We start from the raw sequence: 21,964 nt of genomic DNA, 5'->3' as shown, positions 1-21,964 counted from the left end.
TCTCTATTTTATGTCTGGTATGATACGAGGTTAGAAATAAAATATCAGAGAAGGCCCAGTCTACAAGCTTACATCCTGGCTGGGAAGATAGCAACTAGACATTCAAAGCAAGGTCTGGTAATCGTGCCATCATAAAGGATATGCAGCTTGCTTTAAGAGCTCAAAATAAGATAGGGATCAGGGAGTCTGCCCAGAAGCACTACCAATTGACTTATGTTTTTACAAGATAAGAGTCAGGTTAAGTGGACCAGAGAAAGGAAGCGGATAAACCATCCCAGGCAAAGAAACTGCAGGTTTAAGTGCAGAATGGCATATTATAAACAACATATTGATGCCTGTGTGTCTCAAAATTGGGTGGGCATTGAAACCACTTGAGGAACTTGGTAAAAATACAAAGGCAATTCTTATATATACCACCAAGGTTGGAAGCCCACTAACTAAGAGAATCATGACGAAATGTGATGGGCTAGAGTAGTACCAAGGGTCCCTGACAGAAGAAAAAGCTGGATTTGAGAGGAGGCCAGCGCTGGCCAGCAAAGAGTGATGTGAAATTATGTTTAAACAAACAAACAAAAAACACTGAGGGCTGCTTCTCAGCCGGGACCGCCATCTTCCAGTAATTCACCTAAATATCTTACACAAAAGGAAAACAGGAGAGCCATTACTCTATGTTCTGTCGGCCTTTTAGAGGACATGGAGTTGTTCCTGTGGCCACATACATGCGAATCTACAAGAAAGGTGATATTGTGGACATCGAGGGAATGGGCACTGTTCAAAAAGGAATGCCCCACCAATGTTATCATGGCAAAACTGGCAGGGTATACAGTGTTACTCAGCATGCGGTTGCCATTGCTGTAAACAAACAAGGGTAAGATTGTTGCCAAGAGAATTAATGTTCGCATTGAGTATATTAAACACTCGAAGAGCCGAGATAGCTTCCTGAAATGTGTAAAGGAAAATGATCAAAAAAAAGAAGAAAGCCAAAGAGAAAGGTACCTGGGGTCACTGAAGCGCCAGCCGGCCCCACCCAGAGAAGCGCACTGTGAGAACCAATGGGAAGGAGCCTGCGCTGCTGGAACCCATTCCCTATGAATTTATGACATAAGTGTAAAAAAATATAAGACCTCCACACTGTTAAAAATATTTCTCTTAATTGAGTAGAAGTGCGGTGTCCTCTCCCCCAAAGAAATATTTAAAGAAATAAAAATACTGAGGAATTGTTTATATCTTCTACTGGCCATCTGGACATGGCATTATCCCTGAGAACAGTAAAAAGGCTTTGGTTTCTAATGCAGGGGTCAGAAAACTGCAGGACACCAGTCCAGTCTGGCCCATCACCCACTTTGTACCATGCACAAGCTAAGAATGGCATGTACACTTTTAAATTGTTGGGAAACAATAAAATAATCATTTTTTGACATATGCAAGTTATACGAAGCTCAAATTTCAGTGTCCATATAAAAGTTTTATGGGAACATGAATGTACTCATTAATATACGAATTGTCTGTGGCTGGTTTCACGTGACAACGGCAGAGTTCAGTAGCTGCGACAGAGACAATAAGGCCAGCAAAGCTGGCCCTTTTCAGTGAGGTTTGCTGACCTCCATTCTAAAGGCTAAGCCTGTGAAGGTTTAGAGCTGGAGAAGAGTCTAAAGGGTGAGGGAGAGGGAGTGACCGGCCCCAGGAAAAGTTAGAGTTCCCCAGTCTCGGTCAGCCGACTGGTGGCTTCCATGTACAATGGAGTCCTGCAGGCCCAGAGACCTGATCTCAGCCTCAGCCCGAGCCTCAGAGGTAGCAGATGTCTTCTGAAACTATCTGAGCAGTGGCTTAGAGAAAGGGTACCAAGATGTGTGACCTTATGAGCTGTATGGAAAATACAGAGGCCAAGCTTATAAGAAGGGAGAGCAGGACCATCAGCAAAGGTCCCCCCTTTCAAACGCCATCTTGTACCCTGAGCATCGCAGCAGCAGTCATGATGAAATGAAGAGCAGGGGCCCCACTTTAACGGTCCTGGCCTGCTTAATCCCTAAATGAGCTTCAAGGTAGGAGCTGGGACCCTCTCCGCTGTACACTCTGCCTTATCAGGCAGGTGGTAGCTGAGGCAGGTGAATATTTGATTGAGGAAAAGAGAGAAATGTGGCATTTCCTGATACACCTTTCTTTCCAAACACTGTGCTCTTACTTCTGATGACATTCTCTTCTATTGGCTCACCTTGAATTTGAATATTAATGTCATTTTTCTTTCTGGCCTTAGTGACATACAGCCAGAGGGAAAAGCTGGAGATCCCTGGAGCAAGATGGATAAGCACACCTGTGGCCTCTTGCTCAGCACCGCCCCCCATTGTGGTTGGCTGCAAGGAGGTGATGCCTTGCTCCAAATATATCTCTGGAGAGCAGCCCAGATTTAATTTACCACTATGCTCTGGGTGCAGAATCTGTTAATATCTTCCAATTACCTGCCTCATCCAACCATAGCTATTTTAAGCAGAAGTCACTTAAGGCTTTGTCATCACAGAAAACCTTCCCATTTCCAGAAACTTCTGGTCAAAGAAAGTCATAGAGACCTTGAGCTTGTGCTCGGCTCGAAGTTTGCATTTTTTATCTTTGTAACCAAGAGCTGCAGCAGTTTGGGGTTCTTCTGAGTAGAAAGTAAATACCCGGGGTGTCAAAAAAAATGTATACACATGACTTGTACTCACTCTTTTGTTATCGGTATATATTGAGTATTACAATTTTAATACAGTTTTTTTCCTTTCTTAAAATATATATACATTTTTTGGCCTCCTCTGTATATGCTTTGCACAGAGGATTATCTTAGTTGCTTGAAGGAATCCTTTAGTCATGCAAATGAAAGTGGAAACTTCAATTAGTAAAGGAGACCTTGGAAATTCTAAAACTGTGATAGTGGCCATTGAGAAAGTGGCTGTAGGCAGAGTCACCTCCTTGCAGTTAATGTTTGCCTTGAAGAAAGTTTTCTTATCTAGGATGGATTTGGCGGTCCTTTGTCTGTGGCTTCTGGATTCAACTTCTAGAGGCCACCTGTATTCCCTGGCTCACAGGCCTTTCCAAACAAGCCACGGTGGGTCTCTCTCACTTTCAAAATCTCTAACTTCTCTTTCCATCTCCTCCTTGTTCTTCCGTTCTTGTTCTCTTTTCCTCTTGTTCTTGGTTCCCAAAGTGTGGTCCTCGGAACAGCAGCATCAGCATTTCCTGGGAATTCGTCTGAGATGACTAATTCCCAGGCCGCACTCCAGACCTACTGAATCAGAAACCCTGGCAGTGGGCCCAGCAGTCCACATTTTAACAAGTCTTCTAAGGTGACTTTGATGGACACACAGGGAGAAGATCTTGTTGAAACAATTTCCAAGGATAGAGCAAGAGTGAAGGTACTTGGGGAAGGACTTGAGATCTGAATGTCACTTCATCCTGGAGAAAAGACCTAAATAAACGAACTGAAGCCTGCTGGCTCAGCACCAACCTAGACTATTCTACAGACGTCCTGTGCAGTGGTTAAGATATGACTAACCTCAAGCATCAACCATGGGCCCGTGTCAGGCAGTGATGACCTGATATGGCAGCTGTCTATGCCAGCAGGGATCTAAGGGACGATAGCCGCACTAAAGGGCACAGTCAGTGGATGTCTGTGTGAAGGTGACAGGAAGGGGTAATCGGCAATCTAAATTGTGGTACAACCAGGAACCAAGTAGAGAGGGAACCTCTGGGGCTAGCCTCTCAAATTCTGAGAATGGCGCTAGCTGACAGCCAGATTGGGTTTCACTACTGTTAGTTCCTTCCTTCATCCCCAGGTCTCTGGAAACTGTTGATATGAACTTCTGTGTTCCCAAAAGTTAATGAACCCAGGAAGCCTCTGGGTTCCCCTTAAGTCGTGTTGACTGTGCGGTATGAGGTCCCATGCTTGCTCATCAGGAGAAGAGCTCATCCAGGTTTTGGCTTCCGAGTCTTATGAGTCCTTTGCCTTAGTTTTCTTGGGCTCTGAAAAATTGAATATGTAACCACTGCAACCCTGCCTATTATCTCCGGAATTTTGCCCAGTTGTAATGTAGCTCTTCAACTGGAACAAGTTAGAAGCACAAACACTAAGCTCTAAAGCGCAAACGATTCCTCTGTTGTGTTTTCATGGTGGAAAATGGCCCCGGCTTTCACAATGCTTCCAGGAGCCCACAAAAGCAAAGTATAGGAAAATGAAAAGGTTTATTTTTCATTTTCAAAGCTGCTTATATAATCCCATCTGGCATAAAGAAAAAAAAAATAGAACATGCAGCCCAAACTGGGATGGACAATCAGTAGAAAGGCCCGAACCCCAGTCCTTACCGGGCACATTTCAAAGCTGGCTGCTCTTGCAGGCTCCCTGTTGCCTTGAATCATTAGCCTTTTTCATCTACAAGGAGAGTTCTGGAAATGAGCAGCCCTTCCTCCACTGGACCTGGGGTTACATAGTTTTAGAACCCCCAACTGCCAGGGAAATGAAAACAGGGTTTCTAGACCCCCCAAATATTGGGGTGCCCTGACAGAGAAGAACAGCTTTACTGAACAGATCCTCAGATACTTTTTAACGACCATGCGCTGTGGGAAACTGCTCTGAAGTGCAGCAGCAGCAGCTAGAAATGTGAGAAATGAGTGGAAACACCTGCTCATTAGGCACAGCTCTTCTGAACCACACCAGTGAATGAAAAATCTCTCAAAGAACGATCTCACCCTGTTAATCCAACAAGGGGCTTCTAGATTTTCACAGGACATTGATGTGCTGCATAGGAAAGAGGAGCAGGATTATGTAAATTGGAAAGTTCCAGGTATGAGGCTGATTTAGGCTCCAAGGCGAAGCTGCCTGAGCTCAGGGAGTGGAGCTTCCCTCCCCCAAGCGCCCCTGTCAGCAACCAAGCACCACTGCTATCCATGCGACTGACTGCAGCCCCTAGAAGAGGGGAGCGGCTCAAAATCTAGAGACTCGCAAAGAACCTTTCAGTGAGGTTTCACTTTCAGACTTGGTAGGAAGTCTATTTAGTTTGATAAAGTAAAGCAAAGAATAAACAGAACATTTCAAGTATACACCTAGTGCCAGGCTTACAAAAGACCTGCAAAACCATGTGACTGGATGCTGTTTTTCCTTCTCTCCCCTCAATTAACCAAGAACCAAACCACTCCCCACCTGCTGGGAAACAAACAAGCTAACATTTCATGAATTCTAAGAAGCCCATGCCTCTCACGTTTTAAAGGCTCTGGGCTCATTTTACAGCGAATGACATTTTTGAATCCCTGCCTTCCTGGAGCAAGCACAATTGGTCGGACTCCTGGAATCATGTTTGGACAACCACAATTCCTCCCAGTTTCAGGCAACCAACTAAAGACCATTTGACAAAGGACTAGGAGACTTGGTTGTCGTTGAAAAAAGGAAATTCTGTTGAAAACATCTGGGAAGATCAAGAAAATGTCTGCATCAAAGCATGTAGAACAGGCTTCACCAGCTTTGAAGAAAATCTTCGAGGCAGTAATGGAGTACTCATACAAGAAATGCTGGATCGCCGATGTTTTACATGACACCGAGGCAATATTTTGTGGAAAATTATGGACAAAACTTACTGTGAGCATCGAAAAGTGATTCACATAGATCAAGCTCTATAGGTTCTACGTAGAAAAGTTTGAGGAATACCTTAACTAAGTTGTCAGCTTATGCTTGTATTTCACTTTTTTTGTATGCACCAAAGTATTCTATGATTAAAATCTATGCTTAAGTCTAAAAGTCAGCTCGAAATATATGAAATAAAAGTATAAGGGTTCACCAACCTTCTTCTGTAAAGGACAACGTAGCAAATTGTTTAGACTTTGTAGGCCATACAATCTCTTCTGCAACTACTCAAGTCTGTCAATGTAGCAGAAAGGCAACCATAGTCAATATGTAAAAAATGGGTGTGGCTGTGTTACAATAAAACTTTATTTATCAAAACAGGCAGTGGGCCAGATTTGGCCTACAGGGCAATTTGCCAACCTATTACCAAAGTGATAAAACATTATGTCTTATATAATTGCCTAGTGGTACACACAAAAAGATATCTAACAATTGTTGAACTTAGATTATTTGAAATTTGACATATGCCAATCACACCAATTGTTGCCCAGTTGAGGAGAAAACCCAACATCTTTTTTGCCCACCACCTCTTGCTTTTCTATTTAGGGGCATCATACATAAAAAGTGTTTCTGCTTTCTTATAGATTTCACTAATCACTACTTATTAAGCAATTTTCTTCTCACATATCTGTATTCCTAGCCTCTTTATTACTCTCTTCTAACATTCTTGCTAGCAGCATTAGAAAGCTACCTCCACATGAGTTAAAATGCGAGACTCATGAATAATAAATTTAATAGTTGTATTAGGAATGTGCTTTGTCAAAGAAGATGAAAGAAACACTTTGAAGTCAAATAAGGTAATAATCAATGTCTTTACCTTCTAAAATTGTCAAAAGGGTGCACAGTAACTTTCAAAAAGTTACATTTCCTATTCTCTAATAAAATCTCTTTTCCCTGCTTCAACATGAGAATTGAAAAAGCTTTCTAAGTTTTATTCTGTTACCATTCCGCTTTGATGGCATCACTACAAGGTTTTGTACTATTCATTTAAGCTGCATGCATAAGGCATTCTGATCACACTACAGGTTGGAGAGATTTTTTTTTTTTCAATTTAGCTTTGAATCTCCATTAGTAGGAGAGGGTATTTGCCATAACAAAACAATCCCAAAGTATCGATGGTTTAACAGTGGAAGTTAGTTTTCACTATCCCAGTCCAGTGAAATTATACAGGAGTTGGGGGGCAGGGGTTGTGTGGGTATGTCTTTTTCTAAACAGTTATGTGGAGTCCCAAGCATCTTCCATCTTTGGGCTCTGCCTCCCCTAACCGTTTAGAGCAGGATTTCTCAATACTAGCAGGCTGACCTTTGGGGCCAGATTATTCTTTGTTGTAGGGAGCTGCCACGGACATTACCCGCTATTGAGCAGCATCCCTGGCCTCTATCTATTATCTACTAGAAACACACACCCCTAGCCCATTGTGACAACCAAACAAACAAAACAACGATGTCTGCAGATACTACCAAATATACCCTAAAAACACAACAGTCTTCCCTCCCCACACTGAGGACCACTGATGTACTCAGAAAAATTCTTACCACTCATCAGAGATGATGTTTCCCATTTATTCCCAGGAGAGTAATTTGTTTACTGTAAAACGTTTTTCTAATATTAAATAAAGTTATGTTTGTTGATCTAGCACACATGGTACCTGATCCCAACTGCTGCTGGACACAAGGTGCTTTTTAGCTGGACGTTCCGTTACATCATCTTCCCATAAAAAAGCAAGTGCCCTTTCCCCCTGCCTTGAAATACTTCACAAGCATTTCAGAACTGTTCCACTGGCCACAGGAACAAACAGTGAGTACCATTTGACACTCACTCCCTCCCCCTTTAAGATTCCACCATCCCATCAACTTCTCTCCAATGGAAGGCAATCACCTATGCACAAAACCCATGACATTGTAAAAATGGCTCCTATAAGTCAAACGTTGGGCCCTCTGCTAATTACTTAGATGATTATCCTAAATTCCCTTGAAACAGCACTACCTCTCATTCTTAATGATGCAAAGGAACTAAGAAGTAATCCAAGGCAGGCCTGGGTCTTTTGTATATACCCGTCAACATTCAGTGGCTGCTTAGGAAACAGTAGTACAATCACAACTGATAATGTTTTTCCTACAAGAGGCACATGCTCAAGCCCAGGAAGTTATTTATTGGAAAGTACTGTGTAAAAGGCAAAAGGAATAGTACAGTGGCCAGTGTAAACACTGCCAGGCACTACACTAAAACCCTAATGGCTGTAATTCACCTAGGTCAGGGGACTTCAAATGAAAGCTGCTATCAAAACCAATCTTTGAAACCAAGAGGTCTCAAGCAACATTCTTTTGTTTTCAAAAAGGTTACTGGAACCAACAAATCCATTGTGAAAAATTACGACAATCAAGAATGATGAAATAATAATGGGCATATAAGCACAAATAATAATAGTAATAATGTTAGACCTGAAGAGTAGGAAACACAGGAAGAAACACCACTCCAGAGAAGGAATAATTGGAACCGTTTATCTTGCTCAAAGTCCTGGGGAAATCTCGCCAACAAATATCATTAGATCCTGGATATCTCTGTTGCGCGCTACCCACACACTGGGGAGGTTAGAGTCCCTAATTGGCTCCATTTATCATTTGGAAACCATCTTCTAACAACCATCTATTTCATTCTCACCTGTGCACACAAAAAAATGTGCCCTCTCTTCTTTCCTTCCTTCTTTCCTTCTTTCCTTCCTTCCTCCACCTTTCATCATGTGACCTAAGGAGGAGGCATCAAAAGATGCTACTAGTGAGATATTCACAATAAGATGAAGGAACCTTCTTACTGCACACAATGACCCTGGACATTTCAGTAGTGGAGAAATTTACAAAGGTGAAGACTAGCTGGCTAAGCTCTATGGCTCATCATAACATTTCAAATCAGAGGGGGAAAATCTGTCAAATTTCACCATTTTATAACATAAGCAGATCATTTGTTGGGTCAAGAAGGAATCTCCCTGATCCGAAAATGCCATGTTTACCACAGGGAAGGGGAACGCTAGGGACGGAAGCGGAGGAGTCTTCCCAGATGCTGCTGTCAGAATGTCTGTGGTGGGCAGTGATTCCCAAAGCATATGTTATCACCACTATGACTCACTACTCCACAGACTGACCTTCCCTGGCACTTGTGGTCCTCAGCCTCAAGGGCACTAATCGTAAATGTCATTGAAAACGATCAACAGGAAACAAGTCATCAAAAAAATGCATCTGCTTATAGGACAGTCTAGATTCAATTGACTAATGCATTCCAAGTGGGGAATCTGGTCTTTCTACTAACATGCCTCACACAACTCCATCTGCTCCAGTAAGAACGTGGTACAGTCCGTTCAAAGCCTCTGTTCCTACATGGCTCCTGTTCTTAGAAACTACCAGCATCTTTCCTGGGCTGGATGTCGTGTTGCCTAAAGTGGACCACCCAACTCCACTGAATTAATTCTGAATTCTACATTGTTCCCAACCAGATAAACATTGTTAAATATGAGAAACCTGTCCCAACCCCAGAGTTAATAACACATGCTGCTGAGAATTCATAATCAGACCCTCCAACAATTATTCCAGGACTAGTTCTACCTGAAATTTCAGATTACCTCCAAAATGCAGACTTATTAATATTCTCTGACATCTCATGACAGCTATTGTTCTTTTGAGTAGATTGCATTCATTTAATTCTCAAACAAAATGTACAAAGGCAATATAGTTTCAAAAGAAAGTCAGGAATATCTAATGGGATGGTTGTCTAGAAAGAAGGTTACTGAGAATTTTAGGAATACCTAATTGCTCTATTTCCTTCGGTAATGATAAAAATCATTCTTCTTTCAAGGAGTGGGAAGAAACCACTGTCATTAATACCCATATTGTTGGAAATGAGACCATCAGTGTTTGATTCTATAGCTCTGGAAATATATGCAATACAACAAAGACTATAAATATTCTCCTTGCTCCAAGATAGTATTATTGTTTAAGAAGGCAGCTCCATGTGGTCACAGGAAACAAATGATGATAGCACAACAGAGAGGCATTCATTTCTGCAGTGTACAAAGTGGTTACAAGTTGGGACTCTGGAGCGATGGTCAGATCTGGGGTCTGCTTCGTCCTTGAGTAAGTTAGTTACATTTCCTCTCTGACCCTCAGTGTCCTCCTCTACAAATGGGAATAACAATAGAACCCATGTCACCAGGTTGTTGTGCAGCTGTTGTTTGTTCCCAAGGTGCCTGGGACACAGCAAGCCCACAATACATTTTAGGACCTCATGGTAGTAGAAGCAGCAGTGCCAACAAGAGAAGAAGGAGGAGGAGGTAGCAGTTAGGAGTACTATCGACCATTAGGTCTGGGAAGTGGTAAAATAATTACTAATATAAATAGTAGAAAGTAGTATTAGTGATAGTAAAATTGCATAAGTAAGTAACAATGTTAATACTATCAGTAACAGCATTAGCAACTCTTAATACTATTATTAACATTTCTGATAACATCATTGCTGATGAGCAATACAAAGAGCCCTGCTATTACCAGTACTCATTATTATACTAATATTCTAGACCCTGAAAATCACTGCAGTCAATAAAAATAATGCAATATAAAATTGACCTATTTTGTGCTAGGAATTAACATTTATTCTGGACACAGGGGTATTCTAAAGAGTGTGATTCCCTTCTGCCTTCCTTTCAAAGAAGATAATTGTATCTTGAAGCAGTATTAGTAAAAAAAGGAGAGCGATCTGCACATAGATAAAAGGAAATGAAAGCCGCAGAGGAACCATTAAAGTCAGGGTTATCTGAGTTGTGCTGATTACCAATGAGGAGAAATCATTACTCGGAAAAGAATGCAGAAGAACACACCTGAAACAGAAAGAAATGAGCATACTCCTCTAAGAGTTTCCAAACTACAGTTAATTTTTGATTACCTAGAAGCAAGCTATCTGGTTTGAGAACAATGTTGGTCAATAACATTCTGCAAAAATATCCACATATAAGAAGATACGCACTAATCGGAACTTTATTGCAATGAATAGAGACCAGTTTGTGGCTACTTATACCACCCCAGTAAGGTCAGTTCTGCTATGGTACTTGTTTTGTCAATGTCAATTGTTTCCATGTGGTTGATACACTAGGGAACAATTTGACTACAATGCAAATTTATTGTTTGCTGATGCAAATTTCATCTAGTGGAAGCAATATGAACTCAGAAAACCACATCCTGCTGAACAGAGCTACCCAGGGGTACACAAAATGAGTACACACACACACACACACACACACACACACACACACACACACAGGCCCTCTCAATACCTCCAACTCCCTCAGTTCGCAGGATGTTAGGAAGCACACGCATCCACACCTGCTCTCCCTCCTCCACCCCTTTGCCGAAACTTACAAGCTGCAACCCTGCCTCCACCCCCTTCCATAAGCCAACTTCAGGCTTTTCAAGGGAAAGTGATATGTGTATTATAGTATTTATGTATTTCTTAACCAGTGAAGTTGTATAAAATTGTGCTATCATTTATATTAGGTTCTTGTCTTTGTTTTTATTGGGTCACTGACAACATTTTCTATTATTTTCAGGGCAGTGCTGTTCACCCATTTCCCTACAAACCAGGTGTTTTGTATAACACAACTTTGAAATCATGCCATAATTTCAAAAATGCATATGTTACATTGTAGCAGAACTGACTGCATCTATCTTCTAAATCTTCCCCGGCATGAGAGATGTTACCGCAAAACTTCTCTAAAGGAATAGAGCATGGAGACAGACTGTGGTGGCCCTAGTACAACTGTCCAGAGAAACTGTAACAATCCCTGAGAGCAAGACTGTCTCACCCCTCAGAGGAGGACAGAGGACTGAAAAGGCAGTGAGCTCTTTGATGACTATGGACAGTGATAACAATGAGCAACATCTTGGAACCGCAGAAAAGACTGTGGCAGAGACTGGCCACCTGGTCAGCAGACCACTCTCACTTATCCCTGAAACCCATGAGACTACAATTCCCAACATCTCATGTCTTCAGATCAGCCTCAGAACGAGTTCTCATTGATGGATGAGAGCAGAAGTGATACTCGTGCCTTGCTGACCGTTCTGCCCTCCTTTCAAAATCGGCCTGCTTTATGCAGGCAAGCATGGTGCCTTGGAAGCTGCTTACTGGAGATAATGGATTCACAGATGGAAGAAATTCAGGTCTTTTTAGCACCACTTGGAGGAGACCTTATGATAGCAAGACACAAATGATTCTGGTTTGGTAGACATTACACATGTTGGAGTTACTTTGTTATAGCAGCTTTACCTTAACTTATTCAATCCAGGTGGGCTGGCCAACAGAGCCCGCCTGAACACTTCTGTCCTATTCCAGCATAAACGTTAAAGGGTCAATGTAGGAGCATTTTCTAGAGTGTTCAAGAAGTCTGTGTATTTTCTAGGCAACAGCTTCCCTGCTAAGTATAGAGGTTAGATAACGGTCAATAAGACAGTATCTCCCTTCAAAGAATTTACAGTCTAGTATGGAGAGAGAGAGAGAGAGAGAGAGAGAGAGAGAAACATGAGTGACTACAAATGACAGTCACACGGCCAGCAGTTCCACTCCTAGGAATATGCACAACAGAAATACGCACATACATTCATGAAAAGAAGGCACAAGAATGATCAGGATAGGTCTGTTCAAGGTAAAAACTGACAACTCCCCAAAAAGCCACTAACAGTAAAACGGATAAATCAATTGAGGGTCTTCATATAATGGAATACTATACAGCAATGAGAGTAAATTTACCACAACTGCACACAAACAGATGAGTCTCGTAAATATTCTTGAGTGAAAGAAGCCAGACACAGCTATATGACTGCATTGATATGACATCCAAAACAGGCCAGACTAACCGATGGTGATAGATGTCGGGATAGAGGTTAACTTCGGGAAGGGCTCCAAAAAGGGCCAGGCAAGTTCAAGTTGTGTTCTATTTACTGACCTGGGGTGGTTGTTACAGGGGTATATTTAGTTTGTGAAAATTCACGAGTCTACATACTTAGGATTTAATTGTATACAACTATCATGCTTCAATAAACAGTTTGTTAAAAAACTTAGTGTTACTGATATTAGGACAGCGGTTTGAAGGAGGTACATTAGAGACTAAAAGACTCAATGGGTCCACAGCATCGACTGGAATCATTTAGGCAAGTGAGAGACAAAGGTTATTTCCTGGTGGGATGTTTACAACTACTGGGAACGTCTACCTACTTCCTCATCTCCCAGCCCAGTCAAATAACCTTCAATTCAAACAGCAAATGTTTTACTTACTATCTAACTTTACCCTCAAGCCTTAGGACCACTAGTCCTCAGGAGTCACATCGACGCAGATACTAAGAAGACTACAAGTGGGATTATGGGGGAAATGGATTTCTCCGCTAATGACAACATCAATGTTTTTTTCAATAAATCTCGCCCTCTCTATCCTCCCTCCCCTTCCCCCTTGCTCTCCTCATGTTTGCCCTCTCGCTATCGACACACACAAGCACATGCACACATGTACTTATACAGTAGGTTTATCTTCTACAAGTTCTCATGTAGTCCCACCTCCTCGCTCACCGCTGTAAATAAGCAATGGCTGTATGGTTCAACAGGCTGAGGCCCCTGCAGATGCCACAGGAGATTCTTTGCCAATCAGGTCCTGTTGTGGAATCAACACCTGGCCCTCTTCAGGGCTCCCCTTTTCTGTGCTTGTTGATATGTATTACTTAGAACCCTTTCAGGACAAGAACCATCTTAGACCAGATTAAGAAAAAACAAAATACAGGTTTGCATAGGTAAACCCACCAAGGGAGACTAGCCTCTGACATGGCTGGATCCAGAGCTCAGATGCCACCAGAGTTCTTCCTCCCAGTGTCTCACTAGACACTGACTCAGGCTCTTGGCCAGAAGTCCCCTGGGACTGGCACCTATGGTGACAGAGAGCTCTGGCCTTACATTCATAAAGGCTGTCACCCTAGAGGAACAAAGCCCTTCTTTGCTGGCTCTAGTTAAAAAGAACTCTGGGCAAGCACTGTCACTGCGAAATCCGTGTCAGAGGGCTCAGGCATATTACGACTGGCACGTGGAAGGAGTTCCCAGGAGGAGGAAAAACAAAACGACACATCCACGAGTGTTTTTCAAACCTGGGCTGCAATTTAGTGTGTGTGTGGGAGGGGTGGGGGGTTCATGAAACTACTTCAGTGGGCTACAATTGACAGAATTAAAATGTTTTAAAGGATAAAATGAGTAGAATCAGATAGTATCCAACTCAGTAGTATTTTGAGAAATGTCTACTTTAATCATGTATACATGTGCATGCACGTGTGGTGTATATGTGTACTGGGTACCAATGGAGACCAAATTTCTTACTGTGAGGTTTGTTTTTTAAAAACCAGAGGACTACAATACTCCAGGCAACCATTAAACAGCAGACTTGTTCAACATGTAAGATCTACACCTAGCCATTCATGGGAATAGTAATATTTCATACCCATCCCCATGCCTTTATTTAACGTGATTATGGCTATAGATACACAAAAATGTATAGCGGAGACGTTTTTATTATGATCTATTACACTTTGTTGAATCAATGAGAAAATGGTTAAATATAAGAAATGTAAATACCCTTTCAATGAGTCAAACAAAAATGCCTACTAAATGATTGGTTTTATCATAAACACCAAGATAATTCATTTTAAATAACTTGTTTACAACTATCTTTATAAATTTACTTTCAATCACACAGTCAATACATCTTATTGGAAATAATTTGTTCATTACAGAACAGCATGAAAGAAAAGACCTTTCTGGTTCACAGACACTCCAATCCTGTATTATACGGTGTTTCCCCAAAAATAAGACCTAACCAGAAAATAAGCCCTAGCATGATTTTTCAGGATGACATCCCCTGAACATAAGACCTAATGTGTCTTTTGGAGCAAAACGTAATATAAGACCTGGTCTTATTTTCGGGGAAACACAGTATGGGACACAGGGAAGCACATTTCCCAACACACGTAAAACTCAGGCACTATATGAGCTTGTTTCCATCTGGGCAACCGCAGTCATCAGGCAATGAGTCAGTCCAGAGTTATCAGGTACCCACAGAAACATCACTTTCTGAAAATCAACTTAGCAAATCCTCCCTGCTCTCCACAGCCAGCGCTCTTAGTTACCTAACCAACAGTCATTCCCCCTCCTTTCCTCCCAGAGTCTCAACTTTGCAGAGGTATCAGACGGCCACATGCTGGGCTGGGGTGGGGGTGGGGGGGTAAGAGAGCAGAAGCTGAGGCCCTCTCCCACCATACAAGTTTGTCAACATGGAGCACCATTGCTATTTTGAGTGGGACGACTCTTCAGTATACAGAACAGTTTTGCTCATGTGGGAAAGCTTCATATCCCTGGTCTCTTCCCACTCTAAGTACCTAGGATCCCTGTCCGCAACATTATTAATAATGAGAACACTCAGTGGCATTGCCCAACACCTGGTCCCCAGTTGAGAACCACTGGTTCTCTAAACCAGGGACTGTCAAACGTTTTCTATAAAGGGCCAGATAGTAAATATTTTAAGCTTTGTGGGCCACACAATCTCTGTTACAACTACGCAACTCAAATCGTATGTAAATGATTGGGCATGGCTATGTTCTAATAAAACTTTATTTATAAAAATAGGTGGTAGGCTATCTTTGGTCCATAGATCATAGTTTGCCAACATCTACAAGTCCAAACCAGCCGTGGTGACTCCCCTCACTAGGTAAATTTATGAAACATGAGACACCATGGTAATTCTGGACAATGCAAGATCAAGGGACTCTGCTATGAGATTTCTGGGAAAGTTTTCCACACTCTCAAAAAGGGAGGCATGGAAGGATCATATCCTGCTCCCCTCGCCTCATCGTTGGTCTTTTTGTGTGTGCGAAGAAATGATAGCTAGAGCTACATGAAAAAAGATGACAAAACCCAGAGCCCCTGAATCCAGTTAACCAACTCTAAAATGGCCCTACCTCTGGGTTTCTTATGTGAGAGAATAAAAGTCCTCCTCTGTAAGCTATCTGTAGTTGTGTTTTCTATTATTTGCTGCTGATGGTATCATAAAAATATACTTTCAATTTGATCACAAAGCCAAGGGTCAGATATTTCTACCAGAATATGAGCATGGTGTCCAGATGGACACTCGTTAGCTACCTCCCAGAGCCCTGATCCTGAGTGTTGGGATCTCTGGGAAGGTGAGCCAGAAATGGACATCTCTTGCCCTTTGCTAGGGGTGGTCATATGACCCATTCTGGTCAAGGAGACTCTGAGGGAAGAGTCTCAGCTTATGCAAAAGAGCCACACAAGAAAAATGCTCACAGCACTCCAACCAACCCGTTTCCTGCCTCTGAACCCAGTCCTATAATGATACGATGCCTGGAGCTGTGGCAACCTCTTTATGCCCATGCGGTAACAAGCATGAACCTAGTGGGGCGGAAAGAAGGAAAGAGCCTGAGTGAATGAACCTTCATCCAGGGACTACTTACCTCTAGGAAATTGTTTGTCAAGTGTTCTCTTACCTGCAGTGAAAATATCCTAACTGATAAAGTCAATAAAAAGCAGAATAAGGATGACACTTTCAACCTTTAAAACACAGAAGCTATTTAGGTTACACATAAACTACTAAGTATAGGTGGCCCTAAATAAACTCCCTACACTGTAGTGGAGTTTAGTAGATAATAACCTAGCAGAGCTGGCACGGGGGCCACATCTTCCTCTGTTTCTTTTATCTTATTAAGTAAGCCTACTTTTCCAGTGTGGTTTCTACACCTCCCTTCAAAGCAAACACCTTACAGCCAGGCAGCCAGTGGACAAAGAGGAAACAGTTTATCAGCCTTTTGCTTTGAATCCTTTACTACATAGCATGTGTGCATTATTACATCTTCTTTATGAGAAAGCACGGCAGGAGAATATAAACATTTACAGCGTAATTCCTATTCAAGTTGTTTAAAATCTATTTGGGAAGAGAGAGGATTGTTCACAGAAGGAACATTTCGAGTAAAAAGAATCCTCTCTAAGGGCAAAGTGATATTGTCTAACCTCCCATTTACGCAGAATTTCGACAAACCTAGCAAGATAAAAATAATTATATATATAAATGTGCGTCTACATATTCATCTGTAACTTCTTCCCATCAAGAACCACTTGGTGATATTTGATGCCGTAGGACAGGGGTTAGCGCATTTTCTGTAGAAGGGGCAGATATTTTAGGCTTCGTGGGTCATCTGGTCTCCACTGCAACCACACAACCCTCCCATTTTTATCAAGAAAGCAGCCACAGACAATACACACTGGATGTGGCTATCTGCCAATAACGCTTTACTATGGGCATCAAATTTGAACTTCATATAATTTTCATGTGTCATGACATATTACTCTTCTTTGGATTTGGAGGAACCATATAAAAATGGAAAAACCATTTTTAGCTTTATACAAACACAGGCAACTGGTTGGAACTGGCCCACAGGCTGCCATTGGCCAACCCGATCCTTGACCTGGGACGCGGGAAAAACTTTGAAATGACTTCTGGGTCAGCAACAAAACTCTGAATTGTGCCCAGTATAGTTTTAGGCATGTATCTTCTTATGTTCAGATGAGGTTTTAAAAATGTTAACAGATATACCTATACTAGCTAGAGTCCGTGATTAAACACATCACTGTATTTGAGAGAAATGGAAGTTTCTAAAGTTATACATGGCTACATCCATACTAAAGTGAGATAAAGTAAAGGATGAACCAGCAGAGAAGGATTAGGCACTTTATTGCCTCCTACGTGTTTCATCAACTTAGTTAAATAGCACTCTATTCTTCAGCCTGTCAACATGATCTCAACCGGAAAGCCAAATTATGAACTAATGGCATCAGAATCAAATTACAGTCCTAAAGGAAACATCCATCAATATATCCCCAGAATGTGTTTCTCAAAAAAACACCAAGTTGTTGGTGGATGGGAGATTATCAGAAGATAAGAGTTGTAGGGATGCTGCCAAAAATTAATAAAATTTAAGTTTAAAAAACTTACACGCCTTCCTTATTGGGGGTGGGAACAAAAGAAAAATAGTTTTGTTTATATTCCTATCAAAGAAAGCCTGATCTAGATATAACAACTGACGGAATTTTGCTTGCGAGTACTCAGTTCTATGCAGAAAGAGATCGCTTTATAATGACATGATCTTCCAGCTTTATCTTAATTTGCTAACCAAAATTGTCATTAAAATTTCATAGATCTGAAATTTCTATTACACTTTTTGATATATACCCTTAATATATTAAACTATCTCTTATGTTTCATCCATTTCAAATAGAGGAAACTAAGAAATTATAAGTTAGAACAGTTTCATTAAGCAATTTATATTTTCACCCAGGGCAGATTTTTCAACACTTTATCACATTTTGGGGGATGTTTGTGCAATTTTCTTTCTTTTGTCTTAGTAAACTTTCTTCACCCCCACCTCTCCACATCCTAACAACACTTTTATTGGTTTCTGATGTTTCTTTTCAGTATTTTTATGTAAATCCAAGTGTACTTACTGTTGGGTAATTCACTATTTTCATTCAATAGATATATCCTAGAGATCGTTCTATTCTAATGCAGAGAACACTCCGTTGTTCTTTATTTTTTACAGCTGCATAGTGTTTCATGCTAATTTAAGCTTTAATTGATGGAGTTTTTTAAATTTGCTTATTCTATGGTAAAATGATGGAAATTTGAAATATAATTAAATTTAGAGGGAATACCACATAATTTTGCCATTATACAAACATGAGGAAACAAAGATTTGACTTGCCAAAAATCCACCTGAATTTCCAGCCACCACCACTCAAGCTTTTCCACCACCAATGGCTTCAAGTCTTGTCAAGGGATTAACTTCTATGACGAATGCTGCTTGTCAACTTTAACCCCTTTGAAGAACTAGAATACCAACAATTTTGGCATAAAATCTGAATATTATTTTCACAACATCTGAAAGTACTTTCGGACTTAGGAGTTTTGAAATACTGAATATGCTATTATTAATGTCATGAAAATATGCCCGGGAAACCAAAAGACAACCTTATAAAGATATTCGTCACATTATTAGTCAAAGCAAAACACTGGAAATGATCTAAATGTTAAATAGGAAGGCATTCAGTAAACTGTGGTATATGTACCAGTTTATTTTGTGTTTATAAAGATTTTTTAATGATATGGGAACATAGTGTTTTGTAAAAATTTAAGTATAGAACTGTGTATATATAATATTAACTATGCAAAACAGAATGATTAAATAAATAACAGTGATTACATCTGGGTGGCAGAATTTCAAATATTTATATATTCTATACTCTCCAAAAATATAATAAAGTTATCTTACTTTTACAATCAGAGCAAACATGTTAAAACTTGCTGATATTGCTATTTGGACACCAGGATTTATGTGGGTATCCTATCGTGTTTTGAAAATTCAAATTTATTTATATTCCTAGGCTTCAAAAATCAAAATAAGAACCTAAAGCATGGATGGGGACACGGGACCCACCCATATCCTCCAGTCCCTCTCACGCATAATCCCCTGTACCCCGGCTTTACAGAGTTAAATACTGTTATTAGTTTTTTCTGCATCCTTCCATTTTAATGCAAGCACAAGAAAAAAAAAAAAATATATATATATATATATATTCAATCTCCTTTTGAAACTGCTTTATAGTTTACCATTTTCACACAACAGGTACAGAATTTCATGTTAATTTTTAGGCGAAGTTCTCAAAGACCCATTTCTTAAAATTGGCTCATTCAGTGTGGTATTTAGAAGAGTAACATAAAAACTAGATCTAGGTCAAGTATGTGACCTTTAGCAAGACAATACCTTTCATTTAGTATAGTGAGTTTTCTATTTTCTAGTCTTTTATTTCCTTTTCTCAACATATCGCATACAAAATACCCTGCTCATAGGTTCTTTAATCTCATTTAAGTATACAAAACCCTCATTATCAAATCTTTAAGTATGTTACAAATGTTATCTACAATTCTCTCCTGGCAGTAGGAAAACAATGTGTCTAATTAGAGACAACTAGGACTTTTCAGGGCTAGAAGGAAAGGAACGGAAGCAAATGTGTCACTGAGCGGACCTGCACCCGGAGATGAAATGGGGTCCCAAGCTGCAGGTAGGCAGTTCGTCAGTGCCGAGTGCCCAGCAGGCACACTAAATGAGCCCTGGCAGCAGGTCCTAAAACTCCGGAGCTGTCCGATGTACTGAATCGAGTAGAGAAGAAGGTGTATCTGTGATATCAATACCTGACATCACGTGGAATGCAGTATGGCTTCACTCTGATTTATTCATAATTCATCAAATACTTACTCAATATCTACTCTACACCCAGGAGGTTTATTATCAAGGGGGTTTGCCCTGCAAGAGCTCATAAATGAGACCCAAGCCCAAACTGGAATCAATTATACAACGCGTACCAGTCCACGATTGCCACAATAATGCTGCCTAACAAGTCACTCCACAGCTCAGTGTCATCCAACAATAAGCATCTGTTTTCATGCTCACAGGTTTGCAAGATGGTGTTGTGCCATGTGAATCTAGCTCCTGGGACCAACAGACTAATGCAGGCAGTTCTTCAAATAGTAATGTTAGAAACAGAAGAGAAATGCACACCGACTGCCTCCTAAGGCCTTCTACCAACACCGACACTCTGACTTCTGCCCATGTTCTGGGGGCCAAAGCAAGTCACAAGCCCAACAGCAATGGGGCAGGGAAGGACACTCCACCTCTACCAGGAGTAACGGTAATGTCACATAGAAAAGGCTTGGATTCAGGAAGGTTGAAGTATTGAGAACAAAAGCACAATCTACCACATAGTGAATAAATGTTATGATGAAGGTAGGTCACGTGATGCCCAGCACACTGGGCACACAGCTAGACTGAATTTCCCAGCTGCCCTCGCAGTTAGATGTGGCCATGGTTCCGGTTACTGGAGCACAGGTAGAATGATGTACTTCAATTCCAGGAATGGCCCTTCGAAACCTTCCACCCAGTCTTCCCCCATGTCTCTCCCCTTATCTGCCAGCTGAATGTGATGGGCAGCATGACCTTGAACCTCAGACGGAAGATGAGAGAACGTCCATCTGCCAGGTTCTCTGACAGAGGGGAGGCAACAGAGCTCCCTGCCTCACTCCATCAAGAACACCTATTTTGGGCTCCAAGCGAGTGAAAAATAAGCCACTACAAATTGAGGGCTTAATCTGCTAAAGCAGTTACATTATCTTAGCTAATGAAAGACGTAGTTGTGCCATTTAACCCAGGACTGGGGAGTTGGAGAAGGCTATGTGGAACAAGCTTAGATTACAAACTGAAACATAAAAGACAAACAGTAATTTTGTAGGTGAAAAGGGGGCAAGGTCAAGATTGGTCCAGACAAAATGAAGAGTATAGGAAAGGCTTAGAGGTGTGACACCATTTAGGACTTCTAAAACGTTCAACATAGAGGTTGGGGGGGGAGGGGGAGAAGCGTGTGTGTGTGTGTGTGTGTGTGTGTGTGTGCGCGCGCGCGCATGCATGCATCTGTGCTTTGGGGGATTAAATAGGAAGTTAAGGCTGGGAAGCAGAAACAACAAGTGTGCACAAATAAGATACCCAAAGGAAAGGGGCCAGCTCCGGGAGGGTAGAGAGAAAGAATGTGGATTTTATCCTATGGGCATTAAAGGGCAAGAAGATAAAGAAGACAGAGAGGATCAGATTTGCACTGTAGAAAAGCTTATAAATTAACCTCCAAGTTGTATAGTAAGTGCTAACAGGAAAGACCCCACAGCGGGGCTGGCAGAGCTGGCTGGGTGCTGGGTGTTCCCCCAACCACATCTACCCTTCCGCCTCCCAGCAAAGCAGGCAGACACCCAGAGCACAGCTCTAGCACCAACGGGGAATCTGAGTACGGTACTGGGCAGAGAACTCAAGGAAGAACAGTAAAAATCTCCTGTCAAAGACAAAGAGTAAATTTTTAGGCCTTGCAAGCCATGTGGTTTTGGTCACAGTACAGTATTCAACTCTGCCAAAAGCCGCCACAGACCATACATAAAAAAAGAACATGGCTGTGTTCCAATAAAACTTTATTTATAAAAACTGGCAGTAGAGCTATTATAAAATAAGTAAATTTTTTAAAAAGCAAACAATTCAGGGTGCTACCTATACCCTAGGCCACAGAGGAGGGCAATGCCCTGAGTTGCAATTCAGTTGGGCAGGTAAGGGGCTTGGGACAAAACTAATCCGTCTTCAGCCACTGTGTGCC

The 21,964-nt window shown here is 41.3% G+C and overlaps 1 protein-coding gene and 1 pseudogene across 5 annotated transcripts in view; one reads left to right on the top strand and one right to left on the bottom strand.

Moving 5' to 3' along the window:
• The window catches only part of FRMPD4 (FERM and PDZ domain containing 4), a 768,746-nt gene that overhangs the window by 480,127 nt on the left and 266,655 nt on the right, over nucleotides 1-21,964 (bottom strand). The window lies entirely within an intron of this gene.
• On the top strand, nucleotides 669-1,105 carry LOC109454993 (large ribosomal subunit protein eL21; annotated as a pseudogene).

This window comes from Rhinolophus sinicus, chromosome X (genome assembly GCF_036562045.2).
Source record: "Rhinolophus sinicus isolate RSC01 chromosome X, ASM3656204v1, whole genome shotgun sequence".
NCBI lineage: Eukaryota > Metazoa > Chordata > Mammalia > Chiroptera > Rhinolophidae > Rhinolophus > Rhinolophus sinicus.
Note: the sequence above shows the minus strand (reverse complement) of the source record. Positions and strands in the feature narration are given on the sequence as shown.